The 14,526-nt window shown below is 34.7% G+C and overlaps 2 long non-coding RNA genes across 2 annotated transcripts in view; both read right to left on the reverse strand.

Moving 5' to 3' along the window:
- Positions 1 to 2,898: 2,898 nt before the first annotated feature.
- The window catches only part of LOC108647684, a 126,917-nt gene continuing 115,289 nt past the window's right edge, over positions 2,899 to 14,526 (reverse strand). Inside the window, exon 4 of the long non-coding RNA XR_001924631.2 lies at positions 2,899 to 3,206. This is a non-coding gene — a long non-coding RNA (uncharacterized LOC108647684). The remainder of the gene's footprint in view (positions 3,207 to 14,526) is intronic.
- The window catches only part of LOC116411058, a 30,169-nt gene continuing 25,171 nt past the window's right edge, over positions 9,529 to 14,526 (reverse strand). The window contains exon 4 of the long non-coding RNA XR_004222794.1: positions 9,529 to 10,102. This is a non-coding gene — a long non-coding RNA (uncharacterized LOC116411058). The remainder of the gene's footprint in view (positions 10,103 to 14,526) is intronic.

Consider the following 14,526-nt stretch of genomic DNA (forward strand, 5'->3'; position numbering starts at 1 on the left):
GTTGAGTTAATGCCAAAGAGCTCTATTTTGGTCTCATCAGACCACAGCACCTTCTCCCAGTCACTCACAGAATCATTCAGGTGTTCATTGGCAAACTTCAGACGGGCCTGCACATGTGCCTTCTTGAGAAGGGGGACCTTGCGAGCCCTGCAGGATTTTAATCCATTGCGGTGTAATGTGTTTCTAATGGTTTTCTTGGTGACTGTGGTCCCTGCTAATTTGAGGTCATTAACTAACTCCTCCCGTGTAGTTCTAGGATGCTTTTTCACCTTTCTCAGAATCATTGACACCCCACGAGGTGAGATCTTGCGTGGAGCCCCAGAGCGAGGTCGATTGATGGTCATTTTGTGCTCCTTCCATTTTCGAACAATCGCACCAACAGTTGTCACCTTCTCTCCCAGCTTCTTGCTAATGGTTTTGTAGCCCATTCCAGCCTTGTGCAGGTCTACAATTTTGTCTCTGACATCCTTGGACAGCTCTTTGGTCTTTCCCATGTTGGAGAGTTTGGAGTCTGCTTGATTGATTGATTCTGTGGACAGGTGTCTTTTATACAGGTGACTAGTTAAGACAGGTGTCCTTAATGAGGTTGACTAATTGAGTAGAAGTGTCTAACCACTCTGTGGGAGCCAGAACTCTTAATGGTTGGTAGGGGTTCAAAAACTTATTTCACTCAATGAAATGCAAATCAGTTGCTATCTTTTATTTAAAGTTATTTTTTCGATTTTCCTTTTGATGTGCTATCTGCCACTGTTAAAATAAACCTACCATTGAAATGATACTGTTCTGAGACTTTTCATTTCTTTGTCATTGGACAAACTTACAAAATCAGTGAGGGGTCAAATAATTATTTCCTCCACTGTATCAGCTCCTATCACTCCATCCAATCCCTCCCAGTCCTTGCACTTAGCTCAGTACAATATATTGACCATACACATCACCAAAAAAGCTGCATATGACATCATGAAACCTTTTTCATTGATTATGCCCCGCCTCTTGAATCAGAAAAGTTCCCACACTTACACTTTTCTCTAAGCTCCTTAAAAAACCCCTTCTAGCTGAAGCACTTTGCTAACCTTTCTCTGCAGCCTATGCACCAATACTTCCCTTTGTTTCTGTTTCATTTTCCTAATAGATTGTAACCTGCCTCCTCACAGTTGTGTATTGAAAGCTCTAAGCTCTTAAGCACGGATTTATCTGTATGACTTAATATAACTATACCCCTGTTTTTATGCCCACACTGTAAAGCACTGCAAACAATTGTGCTAAATAAATAAATAAATGCAATACAGGCTACAATACAACATATTAAAGGAACTAAAGCAGCCTTTTTAAAGATAAAAACCACAAAAAAACGAATTTCCACTCTGAATGGCTAGTTATTTATTAAAAGATCAGAATATAGAAATGGGGAATGAAAATGAAAAGTACATGAAAAAGAAAGAATTGTCATGCCCTTACAAACAAAAAACCCAAAAGATGTACCACCAAAAATAAAATAAAGATTGTTACAATTTGCCTATTGAATTGTTACAGCTCCTATTGAATTCTCCATGACATCTTTTAGATGGCTTAATTTTGTTTGTTTGGGTTTTTTTTGCTTAATAAATCACAAATTCTTTTATTTTTCAAAACACTTTCTCAAAATTAACAGTGATTAGCATTCAGTTAGTGAAATGTGTCCTTCTGATGATCAAATATGGGAAATATAGGAAACTCTTTGGAACCCAAGGAGATAACTGGTCTCACAGCTCTAAATATTACTAATTTAATTTCTCCCTGTTCCATTTGATAAGAGCCAACAGAAGTGGCAGAACAGTTTTTATTAGTGATGGGCGAAATGTTTCGCCAGGCATGGATTCGCAGCAAATTTCCATGTTTCGCCATTGGAGGATTGTTTCGCAAAACGGATGAAAAAATTTGCTGCAGAAAAATTTGCTGTGCATCTAAAATTTGTGGTGACAAAAAAATAGCCACGGGCGACAAAAGAATAGTCGCGGGCGACAATTTTTTTTGACGAGCGACATTCCCTCTTATAAAATATGAATCAAAACTGTTTTGATTTATGCCAAACTGTTATTCACTATTAAAATTAATAGGCACCAATACCCTCCAGTTCCTCAATAGGTTGGTAAATAGTTTGGTATACAAAGTAAAGTTGATATATGAAGCCAGGGTCAGTGCAGCTAACTTTAATAACATCTGGTCCCCTTTGCTGGAAGAACAGCCAGGTAGTGAACCACTAGTTATTAACCAGTGCAACTAGAGTACTACTACTACTACTGCACTACTACTTTTATGCATTATTATGTAATGACCACTACCATCAAATATGCAATAAATTGTATTGTTATATTCTTTGTATATATGTATTTCTTTTTCTTTTTTCAAGTGTCCCCTTTTTATTTTATATTGTCTACAAAATCAATAAAATTAACCTTTCAATAAAAGTTGCACATATGTAATGTAGGGCTTGGGAACCTGAAGCTCCTTAAATATTTCACATTTTATAGTTTGCATTAGCTTAGACTTTACGTAATAAAGCATCTTCCAGGGAAACGTTATTAAGTTTATCCCCAGACCTTCAAGCGGGTCTTTAAAAATGTGCTATGCTCAATTAAAATGTTCACTTTAATACTCTATCTAATGAAGACTATAACTATGGAGACTATAACATGAAAAAATGCAAGTTTTTGCCCTTATTTAAGCAATTTGTTTCTATTTATGAATTCCCCCAGTTAATTTCAAAGGCAATACTTGTTACAAAGCAAAACAGTACAACATCGGAGAAAATTAAATGACCATTAGCACTGTTCATTATAATAGCTTAAAGTGTTTTAAGTGCATATACTAGATAATGAATGGTCAGATTTGTAGCAACAGATAAACATTTCCCATTAGTAAGATACTTACTGTATTTATTGATAATTTAAGAAAAAAAATAAATAATAAAATACAAAGCTTTCTTTAGCCAGTTTAATACACTTATTTCAGAATCGCTGGCTAGTCCTATCTTTTATGTTTGAAATCAGTGAATTAGTTTATCATATATTAGATTTTTTACAACAAATCTTCTAATTATTTTGAGAAACAATCCTTCATGTAGACAGATGAAACTGAACAGCCTGCAGAAGTCAATTATATCCTCACAGTATTTTCCAGTAAGTTGTGTCCTGCAGCTACAGACCTGCCAGTGCTCTTTAAAAGATCTGAAATTGAAAACGTAATTGTATTTAAGCCACATTTGAAACAATCACTTTTTATAGGAATTTCCAGTAAGGAGAACATGCAATCTTATTTTATGGTAATATCTGACGGTAACAGGATGTGTAAAAGTGAAGTTAACACTGTTTATAAAAAGCAGAAAATTACATGTATCAAAGATAATATTAGAGCAGAGCAGCCCTTAGCAAGATTTGCCTTTCAATATTTCATTTGCTTTTAGGGGATCCTCCCACAGTTAACAAAAATCATTAATTCTCACCTATTTACCAAAAACAAATACTAAAATTAAAGATTATAACAGGACACCCCAACATGAAGGATTTGTGGGTAAAGAACTTGTCAGACAGGGAAGTCAATGAGACAGAGAAGAAAGTCTTTACTAAGGGATTCAATTTTATTGTGGCACCATGTTTTAGTGGCGGATTTTCACAGCCATAAAATCTCCTATTAAGTGATGAGCAAATTTTTTCTACAAGCATGGATTTGCTGCAAGATTTCCAATTTCACTAATGGCAAATATTTTTACAACAAAATCTGCTACAAAATTTCGGCGTGACAAATTGGCATAGCAAGTAAAAAAAAGTCATGGCCATGTCAAAAAAGTTGCTGTTGCGTCTAATAAGTCTTGGTGCATTAAATAAGTTGCAGTTGTAGCAAATAAGTTGCAATCAAGAAAAAAGTACATGTTACAAGTCATGCAGTAGCATTATTTTGCTAATGTTTCACCATTTTGTGAATTTTTCAGCAGTTTCACAAATTTTTCACCAAAGCAAAACACATTTGTTCATTGTAATTCTCATCCACAATATAATCAAACCAGTGGATGAGACTAAAAATGCCCGCCTAAAAGTATCAGTTGCCCAGCTAACGCTAAACCCTTCCTTCCAACAAAACTTTGCAGGAGAGGAAAGCTGTTACATCATTATCAAAGGACCCAAGTGTCACTATGCTGCAAGAAGATAAAAAGAAGATACATTCACTGAACTCAAACGTGTAAGGACAGCAAGCTCACAAGGTAAGATGTGAAAGAAAGCAAGAATTTTTTTTCTTGCGGGAAAATATTGGAGTATACAGAAAACCCATCCACACTATTCAGTATTTGTAGTTTCATTCCCACCAACCTCTGAACATAAACTGGGGATTATAAGAACTCTACAAAATTGGGCTGAAGCTGAAACAACCAATGACAAATTAAGAAAATCAATGCGAGAATCTCAAAGGAGGTCAAAAACATCATTAAGGTCCGGCAGAAGCACCAGACCAATACATAGAAGGGAGGTGCATAGCAGGCAAAATACCATCAAACAAACATGACCCATGTATGGTTGTAATATCCAAAAAAATTACTGTGATTTTCCAACCAGGCAAAAAACTAGTCCAGTGTAGTAAAGAGTGCACAGCTATATATATATAGGAGGATGGGCCGATCATTGGTAGCCACATACAATGAAGCTTTTTACATCCTTGCCACAACAGTTTCACAATTAACAATTCCAGACATGTAAATTGAAAAATTGCACATGCCTCAACAAAATAGTACCATAGTAACTGCGTATTAGCGATTGTATTACCCTAAAGGTCTTAATTGCCAGAGAATTCCCTACTCAGTTGAACTAACAAAGCCAGTCAGATGAGTGGCAAAATATAGTCCAGTTGTGTTATCTAGCTCTACTAGATATTGGTAAAGTCACTAAATTCTGAGAGCCAAGTCATTTCATCTCCCTGTACCACAGACACAAAAACTATCATATAAGCTTTATAGACATTGATTTTAGAGTAAGTAATGCTATTTAACAATAATGATGATATTGGATTTAATCAATGGATTTTATATGGATGTAAGATATTACACAAGAGAGAGAGAATGAAAGCAGTATAGGCATAGAGGCAAGTTCTCTGTGTAAAACTGTAAGACCAGTAAAAATGAATCATCCAAATCATTTTGCATCTCACGATCATACCCAGCATGAGAGGATATGGACTGTTTACATTTAAAACACAACACAGCATTTGCATGGCTTGGCAACGCTTTGAAATATTTACTGCAGTCAGGACTAAAGTGGAGATTACTAGGTAATCTAGGCACACTATGAAAAGAGAGGCTTTCTAGATATTTATTACACTTTCTTGTACATTTAGCTTGTTATATACAGCTACTCTTTCTATGCTGTTTGTAATTAAGAATATACAACATATTACCATAATCCTGTGGTGCTGTAATTATTTTAAGATGGCTTATAGTGACAGCCTCTTTAATAAAAAAATCTTTACTGTCTCTTTTTTTATTCCTTTTTATTGGGTCAGAACAGGTAATTATGCTAGATCGACTCCCACTGAAGATATTTGGACAGGTGCCCAATCAATAGACCCTAGGTCACATATATGGCCTTTAACTGTGCTTATCAGATGAATACCTAAATAAACATTGTGGGACACTGATAGTATTTGAAAATTTTAAACTACATTTGACTTTTTGGAAGATTGTGCCAGCTGTTTATCACATAAGGTGATCTAACTTTTAGGGGCAGATTATCAAAGTGTGAAAACTGCAACTCACTCATTAGTAAATATGCCACAAAAACTCCCATAGAATAGACCGCAGTGGATTTCTACTATGGTGAACTTCAATTTCACACTTTGATAAACATGCCCCTATGTATTGTCAATGAACATTTATCAGTTGATAACAGTGTAACACAAAACGTCATATAACTTTTGGCGGGCGGGGATGGTAGTCTATTTTCTACACTCTGTAGAACAGCTGAACCAAAACACTCTGTAGGTTTGCTATGGATCACTTAAGAAGCAATTATACTGAATATTGCCTTTTGGAAATATATATATCTGAAACTAATCATGCCTAGTAAAGAATCTATAACTAAAATGAACAAAGTCTAATGGTTGTTTGTGCTGAGTATGTCAGCATAATATTGATAGGGGCATGTGGGCCCACTGATCTATTGTTCCAAGAAATCAAAATCCAGTGCAATCTTTTGAGCACTTCAGTGGGTTCTTTAACTGATCAGCAGTTAGTTGCTTATTCCACAAGCATTAAGGATTTAGCTGAAGTACCTAATGTCTACATTATTGCATTTGCCTATTCAGTCAGCCCTGATAAGAAGCTCTTAAATGTTCAGAGTGCTTTAAAAAGATATAATTACTAATATATGTACTATATTATTGATAGATATGTAGAACAAATTCTGCTTCAACATTACCTACTGTAATTCATTAAATTGTGTTTCATAATGATATACCTAATAAAAGTATGCGTTATGCTAATTAGGCTAATATCAAACTAGTTTTTTTTAATATAATAAAGTTTTTTAGTGAATGCTAGTTATTTTGGTAGGGTTATTTTATGTGTAAGTACATTTTGCCTGCTGAACTATTCAGTATTATATAAGCAAATATTGCATATTACAGAAGGTAAAAAGCACTATTTAGAACTCTATGTGCTTTGGTTTTTCTGACTTTGATTCATTGCAATGTGGTCAGAGCTGAGCTCAAAATTTAGCTAAAAGGTGTACTAGCTGTTAATGTCAAAGTGATTAATGACAAGACAAGACAGCAATATTTGGGAGTTAGAAACATTAACTCGAGGAAACTGAAAAGGAAGCTAAAAACCCAAGGGAAAATACCAATTGCCTCCTAAACTAGTATATAGTTGTGGAATTATAATTGTACTTTTAACTAAACCTTACGTGACAAGAAAACATGGGGCATGGTCCTACAGGATTCCCTATTAAATCTTTAAAAAAGTCAGCATCATTCTCCTAAAATCCAAAAATAATAGCAGTTTTATATTAAAGGATTTCAGTTCAGTTTCCTAACCAGCATCAGTTAGTGACGAGCAAAACAGACAGATTTGCAAAACTACCAGAAAATTTAAGTCACGCAACCATTTCTGACACGGCCGCGGGAAAGGAAATCAAATTAATTTTAAATGTTCAAGAAGCAATATAACTTTTCATTTTTCTTTCTGTATATTTCTTTTCTGTACTTGACATGAGTAACGTTGGAACTTGACCCGCCCTTCTCCCAACCAACAACCCCCTTTTACCTCTTTACTTACCATCCCCAATAAACACACAGACACCAATTCTTGGGATAAAAATGGCCGCAGAAAATTTATTAACAACAAGTGAAGTTTTAATTTAAAACATAACATAAATAACAAATGTGAAACAACATCTCAAACATAACACAAATGTTTGTATAACAAACAAATCAACTTTTAAATAGCCAAACACTGTAACAATCCAATAACTGCGCAGCGCAACTGGCGCTGCCAGCTTCCCTTCTGGCCCGGAACCAACTACCCAACAAAACTCACCTCCTAATCCACTTTCTTACCCCTGAGGTTCCAAGCATGCCAGCCCCACTTAACTATAAAACTCCCCTCCTAACCCAACCATTGCTTTCCCCCAACTTAATCACCCCGCCAACGACACTCCGCTACCTCCACCTCTATAGGGAGGGAGGGTGGGCGTTTTACTCTGCTGACTAAAATGGAGTGAGAAGCGGGAACAGTTACCAGCATTTTATACCCCTTACGAACTAACCAATCACCTGCAACTGGGAGTGGCTAAGTCTGTCCAACGTGTCTGTCATGCCCCTGCTTCCCTACGTTTTACTACGGGTCATTGGGCTACTTTCTGTACAACCTAATCTAACTGTAATCTTTCTGTAATCTCCTTTACATTTGTCTAATAATCAAACTTTACATATCAGTGCCACTATTGTTTTGTATTCTACAAGTAGCATAAGCTTTTACAAAAAAATGTAGCTGTATCGTATAGGTAAAAACAGGAAATAGAGTTCAGTATGTAAAGTATGTTTAGACTACTATAACATTATATGCAAGGGGCTCCGAGCATACTTAGGATATTGGTCCATTGCTCACTCTTTCATTTTGTCCTTGTGTTTCACCCAATACTATAAACCATTCTAAGGCAGCCCAGCCCATATTGCTGACGCCAGCTTAACGAAAGGGTTTCTTCAATTATTTGAAATGTTAGAAGAGAAATCAGAAGAGAAATCACGTTAGTCTTAAAAATATATATAATAATCTCTTTTGGATAAATGTTGAACAGAAAGCATGTTGGGAGATGATATAATAATAGTAAAGGTCACCGGGGGTAATTTCTAAATTGGAGATAAAATTCTGCTTCAAGTTTTGCTACATTGATTTTCTTTATTGGTTTTTAAGATTTTTAGAAATAGATAATTTAATTTAAAATTACCCATTCAAAAAATTGTTCTAATTTTGGGGTTAAATACCTATTATTTACTCCAAAATTAGAACAATTTTTTGAATGGGTAATTTTAAATAAAATATACAAAAATCAGATATAAAAAAAATATATTTACATATATACAGAGATTATATTTAACACACAATCTTTTTTAAGAGATATAAACAATAAGTATACAGTATATCATTAATAACCCTGGCTAAATACAGTATTCTTAATTGACATACATTACATGTGTCAATCAAAGGAATTGAAGCATATACAGGTATTTCAAAATTGAATTAAGTTATTGGTAGAAAGCTGTAACAGGATGATTGTTAACCCAGGGAGACTTGCTTGCGTCATATTTCTATTAAATAGAATGTGCGTGTATTTTATATATATATATATATATATATATATATATTGTAACTTGTGTATTTAAGGATGTTGAGTAATTAACATATTAGATATAATTAGGTTACAACAGATGCCAGCTTCAAACACATCCTATCTAGCACACAGTTGCTAAGTCTCCTCCCCTTTGACCAAGTGTGGTTGGAAATTCAATTCCCTTTGTCTCCAACTGCAATTCCCAACTTCCATTTGTCCAACCTGCCTCAGGAATCTATGGCCAACTCCCTAAAGTTAACTTAATGGTCATTGACCAATCAGAACTTGCCACATCAACTATGACCAATCTCTAGGTTAATAGCATGGGTTAAGTTTTAGTAGTGTGTTCCTGGAGTTCCTGAAGTGAGGACACAGATGCCTGACTCAATGGAAGGATGAGTATAAGGGAGGCAGTGGGATTATATGTAACAAATCCACCTTTATAATTATCTTTCTAAATAGCAGTTATATACTGTATTTAGATTTAGTCTTGTTTTGTATTTTGTATATTTGTAACTTCTGTACATATGTGTCAATAGCTTGTTAATAAATGTATATTTTTGATTGAACTATCTCTTTTATTAAAGAACCTTTATAACCAGGAATATTCATGTATATGTGTATATAAGAATAAATATACATATTTACATAAATATATCCTTGGTCAACAATGATAGTAATAGAAATGTTTGCCAAAATAAATACTAGGGAAATATGTGAGACAATGGGACAGAAAACTATACCTACATTAGGATATTAAACAAATAAATAAATAATGTTGTAAAACCTATTTTTAAGTGTGTTTAATTTATATTATTATATCTAAGGAATAGTTTCTGAAGCTAATACTACAAAAAGAGCTGCAATGATATTTCAATAATTGATGTGCTACACTTTAAGAATGGCTATTTTTAGCATTCTGGTTGCAAAGAAAGAAATAGCATAGGAAATCCAGCATTGAGACAAGAGACCAGTGCAGTAATTAGCAAGAATCTATACCATTGGGCAATGAGCAGTATGATCAGGAATCAGATAAGTTAGAAAACTGTACAGCATGTATGATGTGCTTGAGGATGCCTAGATAAAAACACAGTCACTGGCAGAGAGACAGAGCATTGAGAAGTGTGAGACACACGTAGTGGATGTTACTGAAGTCCAGAGGGAACATTTTCTGTTACTGCTTGGCTTCTATTATCTCTGTTATCTAATTTCTTCTCAGCAGGTCTCTGGCACCAAATCCATTTATGATGCTTAAGTAAAGGCAAGAAAGAGAAAAGAAACACTAGTAATGCAGCAATCTAACTTAGAGTATCTCCTTGTGGTGCACTGAGAACAAGGCAATAGGTTTCTTAGAAGTAAAATATGTATAAAAAAAAAGTGACCCAATTCTTCTGCTTCCCCTGGTTTCCTTTTTATTTCTTCTTTCATTACATCTACTGTTAACATTTTTTTTTCTATTTTAGCCTAAATACAAACACTCATACACATATTTGTAACTGCTTTGCTAGCCAGACCAGCATATACAATGCTGTTATGGCTGCACTTTGTATTTCCCCACTGTGTCAAGACATTTCTGCCAGTGATGTGGAGTTCAGGAAAAACTCAACCTGCATCCCGCAGAGCCGTAAAAAAGCAGTTGAGTGTAAAAGTGAAACTGGGTAAAATACAAAGCCCCCCTTAGTCACTGACTAAGAGGTTAGAGAGCTGATGGTCTGGCTGCTATGTTAAACATCTACCCACTACAGCTTTTATAGATCACATTTTTGCCTAACTAACTATATTGGAAATGGATTTAATTTTGCACAGTCTATTCAATTTACCCAGTTACTTTAACCCGCAAAACCTTAAACCGCACCAAACCCTAACCTACAAAACTTTGCCATTATAGGACACATACTTAACCCATAATGTGTCTTTATGCTCTATACACTGCTTTGGAGCGTGCCTTCGGTTTAAATAGAGGGATTCTATGGAAGCAAAGGAGGAGTCTACTGATGTCAGTGGACAGGGCTACTGGGAAACAGAAGTTCTATCTACTGATGAGCAGGTAGCAACAAGTGACAGGGAGTTTCTTAGATTACATTATTTTAGTAATACATGGCAAGCAATCTCCTTTAAAAATTGCTATCAAATAACTCCTGCTAGCCAAGGCAAGATAAGTAGTATGAGATTGAAAATTGCCCAGTCCAATCCACACCCAAGCCGAACAAACATGGTCATCCAAATTTCAGCTCTAACCCACCCAACCTGTGGGTCCCATGGTTTTTAGGTCAGCAGCAAACTCTAAATACTAAATTCTGCCACTTTAGAAGGGACATTATCCCTTTCCAATGAAAATTATTTAATAACGTAAGCCATCAATTTTTAACTTTATGAGTGCACTCAAGATGGCTGCCTTACCTTTTATTTGTTCCTGATTCTCCCATTGCAAAAAGGACAATAAATCTTAATTCTGAAATAACTACAACAACTAAATAATAGGATTCATATTCTACTATACACAAGTTATGCATCAAGCCCCTAAGAACCAATGGATTGCTTTTCCACACAAAGATGCACACCGGATTGATATTTCAGACCCCTGAAACTGCCGTATAGTCACTACAGCAAGAGGACCACTACAAGCAAGGAATTAAAGGTAATTAGAAAACCATCAGCCAACAACCCAAGTATACCACTTACCTACAAATTCCATTTTGACTTAACATGCCAGTAAATCCATTGGTCCCCAACTGCAGATGCTATATTTAGATCTATTAAACATCCCTATGGGATGAAAACCATTTCCATGGATTTAAGATGTGAAACATCTGCACAGCCATGCAGCTTTACTGCTCACAATCTGGGAATTTACACTACAAAGTATCTACACAAGTGTAAGTCAAAGAATTTTCACATGTCTCCTATGAGTGATATCTGGCACAGTCCTTCAGTGCTGGCAACATGTGTCCTTACTCTCCTGGATTTGTATTGTCATAGAACCATCAATAATTCCATCCTAAAATCCCTGGGAATTAAAAAAAAGTCAGAACTGTTCTCTGCAATGCCAGATCAATAAGAATTAAGCCAGCTGCTTGGAATAATAATAATAATAATAATAATAATAATAATAATAATAAACCACTGGTGTTATTAACTATTAATGATAATGCCATTAACATGTTTAATAATAATAATACCACTGGTATTATTAATTATTAATAATGACAAAGCCATTAACATGTATTATTGCACCACTTAATTCTGGCCTAATGTTTTGGGTTTCAAAAAAAAAGTTAATTATTCCTACCTATATGAAGTAATCCGTCAGCAGTCAGGGTTAATGTTTCAGACAACCAGCCTTTTAATTGCTTTATAGATTTTTTATTTTTTTTTGCAATAGACATATCTGGAGCAGGGGCCAATTTCCTCCTGTGTGTCTTAACATGAGGCACTTTTTAACTGTATAAATGTATTTTTTATTTATTGCAAAGGTTGTTTTTCTGGTCTGCAAGGGTAACTAAGCCCCTAAACATTGTAGGTCTCTATCAAAAAAATAACATAAAAACCCAAATGTGAAAAACTTTCATATTAATTCTTTTTATTAAAAAACACTAAATTTGAATTCATTAGGTGGGGTGCAATGAGGCTGTGACCACACAATTCTTACAGGCAGACTTTAAGATATTAAGGTGGTTATTTATCAATGTTCATTTTTTTTCATTTTCTTGTGCTAATAATCATGAATTTGAATTATGGTTTTAACTAGTGATGGGCGAAAAAATTCACCAGGCATAAATTCACAGCAAATTTCCACATTTTGCCATTGGTGGGTGTTTTTTTGTGAAATGGGCAGCAAAACTCACTGTGGAAAAATTCGCCGCACGTCCAAAAATTGTGGCCCGCATCAAAAGATTTGTCGGGAGCATTAAAAGAATTGTCTCACGCCAAAAAGAATCGTCTCTCTCATCAAAATTATTGTTCGCCGTTTCGCGAATCTTTTGAAAGATATGCGAATTTTCCAGCGACACGGGACAGATTTGCTCATCACTAGTTTTAACAAATTAAAATGTTCAATATTTATTTATTGCAAGGTCATGTAGAAGTTGATTGGAGCTGTCTTTGGCAAAATTTAAACTATTTAGTACATTTGAATTTTTCAAGTTTTTCAATTTTTTTCGAGATTTGCAACCAAAAAAATTATGGAAAAATTACAAATTCAAGGTATTTACATTTTTTTCTATAAAAAATAAGGTAACATTTGCATTTTTAAAAATATTGGAATTTTTTTGAAGAGGAAAAATCCAAAAATTACACATACAAATGTATACAAATGTTCATAAATAGGCCTCTAAAATTTGCCGACTTTTTATATTTTTTTCATAAATCCCTACTATTCAAGGTTTCAGAAAATACTTGTGTTTATTTGCATGTTCACATTTTCTGCTCTGTTTTTTCTCAAATTGAGATAAAACCCAACTCCATTTTTGATAAGTATGCCCTTATTATAATATAAATTACCCATTGGTTAAAAATTCATCTTGAATGCAAAAATGCACAGTACTGCAATTAGCACTAATACAGATATACACTTGGACTGAGGTCACAATAACATTCCATTTGACTTGTAACAGTACTTTTATCTGACGATTTGGATTATTTTATAAAGCCTGCATTCTCAGAAATGAAACGATACTATGACAACAGGAAACCCTATACTGATTAATTGTATCAACAAATATTTTGTGCTGTTTACAAACTGAAAGTGTTTGATTGAAACCTGGGTTTTAAAACAATTCATTTTAAATTAGCTACTGGGGTTTCCCAGCACATTTACATATAAATAAAAGCCATGTTGAGTTTATCTTGTACAATGTTTGATTGTAAGTATGATCATTGATTTTATTATGTCCTTGTCAGTCTGTGTCTAGACTGCTAATAAATGTAAGTATTCTTCTGGTAAATATTTCTGTAGACCAGAACAGCACTCATTAAAATAAGGTAAGGTGTTCCTGGAACTGAACTGTCCTGGACAATATTAGGTTTTGTAATGAATTTAGTAGAAAATTTTTGGTATTATGTTGTACAAATGACAAGAAAGTTGTATCTGTTTAAACAGGAAGTGTCAACTCATTTACCATAAAAGAATAGCAACTTCAGATGAAATACAGTGTACATAGTAGTTCACTCACTCAGTACGTTTTAGTACTTTTTAGTGTTGTAGAATTTACCTTGTAAACATTTTTTACTGATTTTACTCCTGACATTTCAGTCTCTCTCTCTCCTCAATTTTATTTGCAACATGGCTCCCTTTTCATTTATATCTCACAATGTTTGTCATTGTCACAAATACAGAAAAGTTTAGGTGAAAGGGCAGAAGGTAAAGGCTCTCAATCACATCACAGGATGACATGGGAGGGGCACTAAAGTGGCAGTGCAATGGTCAGTCATGCTTCCTCTCCACCCCCTCTTGTTGGATCATTGACTGTTTTGTTTTTTTTTACACAACCACAACTTTTTCCTCACTATGTAAATTTTTGTTGCTGCAAATTCTTGTGGCAGTTTCATGAAAACATTTGAAAATGGCGATTTTCACAGCAAATCCATACTCTCCTCTCATAGATTCCTGCTTGCTAGTTATCCCTACTCCCCTCTAGAGATGTAGCGAACTGTTCGCCAGCGAACTAATTCGCGC

This window comes from Xenopus tropicalis, chromosome 5 (genome assembly GCF_000004195.4).
Source record: "Xenopus tropicalis strain Nigerian chromosome 5, UCB_Xtro_10.0, whole genome shotgun sequence".
NCBI lineage: Eukaryota > Metazoa > Chordata > Amphibia > Anura > Pipidae > Xenopus > Xenopus tropicalis.